We start from the raw sequence: 1,877 nt of genomic DNA, 5'->3' as shown, positions 1-1,877 counted from the left end.
CACTGAAAGGATTAGCAAAGAATTTATAACATTCTTTAATCTGCCACATTATAGAATAGTATTCTATTGAAATAAATTAATTCTATATGTACTCACCATATCCTAATTGAGCAGAAAAGCAAGCTGAAATTTTGATTTAATCCCATTTGTGTAAAAAATTGGGGGAGAGGGCTATAAATATTTTGGGTTTTTTTTTGGCTGGTTTGGGAATAGTGAAAGTATGGATAACCACAGACAGGATTGGGACGGGAAAGGAAGAGAGAATTATGAGCTTCTCCTTTTTAAACACCTGTACTTGATTTGTTGCCATTAGCTTATGTCACCTCAGGATATTTATTTTAAATGGTTTCCTTTTGTTGTTGCTTTGTTTTACTTTATTTTGTTTCATTTCTGGAATGCAGAATGCTTATAGGTTTGTGCCTATTGACTTTGTATCCTGTATTTTGGGTATTTGCTGTTGACACTGGATCTTGTTGAAGTCAGTCAGTTGGCTGCCGCCGAGGAAGAGACCAAGGCTACAGCTGGCCTGGCAGTGGATGTGACTACTTCAAGTTTTTTTGGTTTTGTTTTTGTTTTTTTCCCACTCTTACCCAGCATTTCTTTATTAGGACCACTGGCCCAGCTCTGCTGCAGAGGGAGAAGGGGAGGCCAGGGCAGTCTACAGCGGGCGTCCTTCTCAGGAGCAACTGGTCTTCTGAACCTTCTTGATTTCCTCCGCCAGCGCCTCCTCCAGGGTCTGGTAGGCCATGTCCAGGTTGTCGTTGAGGATGACTAGGTCGAACAGGCCCTGTTTCTTGCTGCTCTCCATGTCCACCCAAGCGGAGGCCAGACGCTTGGCCAGGCTCTCCTCTGTCTCCGTGTTGCGCCGCCGCAGACGCTGCTCCAGGACGTCCAGCGAGGGCGGCCGCACCAAGATGTAGAGGGGCCACAGGTCCGTCTTCCTGATGTCACGCACGCCCTGCAGGTCAACGTCCAGAGCGCAGGTGCGGTTCCTGGCCTGAACGGCCTGCACAGCTGCTTTGCTAGTCCCATCCACGTCCCCCGAGAACTCAGCGTGCTCGATGAAGTCTCCTGTGGCCATGTCCCGCTGCCTCACCTCCCTGGTCACGAAGTAGTAATCTCTGCCATTCTCTTCTCAAGGCCGCAGGTCCCGCGTGGTATGGGACACGCTGAACCCGAAGACACTGCGGTGCTCCTGCAGGAGTCTCTTGAACAGGGTGCTCTTCCCGGCCCCTGAGAGTCCACTCAGCTGGACAGGCCAAGGTCCTGACATCCCTGGATGAAGGAAGGGGGCTCCCTCTCACTGTTCTCTAAACAGCTCCAGTTACATCAAGGGAGGGAGGGCACATTTGCGATGACCCATTTCCTACTCTCAGTCCACCAGAGAAAGCAGAATGTGAGCAACATGTGAGAATGTAGGGCATGCTGCGTGTTGACACATGTCACGTTGGGCATTCTAGAGCCATGAGGCACTGGAGGGGACAGATACTAAATGGCCATCTGGGTCAATATTGGCTGAACAAAAACATCTGCATGTGCTCACAATTGCAGATTTGTTTCCCCTCTCCATTTTGGTGACCAATAATTCTACTATAAATTTTTTTTTTCAGTTCACAGTATATTAATATGTTGGAGTACTACGTAAATTTTCCTAAGTCAAAACAGCATCTATTACCTTGGTTTAAAAATAATTTTCTAAATTTATTCATTCTAGGAGTACTTTTGTATAGTCCTTGAAATTTTCTACATAGGCAATGGTGTCATCTGCAAATGCAGAAAGCTGTATGTCTTCCTTTTCAATATATTTGCCTTGTAGCTCTTTTTCTTGCCTTCTTGCACTGGCTAAGACTTCTAGTACAGGGCTGAATAGAAGTTGT

The 1,877-nt window shown here is 46.6% G+C and overlaps 1 pseudogene; it reads right to left on the bottom strand.

Annotated features, from left to right (window-relative positions):
• Nucleotides 1-676: 676 nt before the first annotated feature.
• LOC116590055 lies at nt 677-1,326 on the bottom strand (annotated as a pseudogene).
• Between the last annotated feature and the right edge of the window lie 551 nt (nt 1,327-1,877).

Source organism: Mustela erminea, chromosome 5, assembly GCF_009829155.1.
Source record: "Mustela erminea isolate mMusErm1 chromosome 5, mMusErm1.Pri, whole genome shotgun sequence".
NCBI classification, from domain to species: Eukaryota; Metazoa; Chordata; class Mammalia; order Carnivora; family Mustelidae; genus Mustela; species Mustela erminea.
This window is presented reverse-complemented; position numbering and strand designations above follow the sequence as displayed.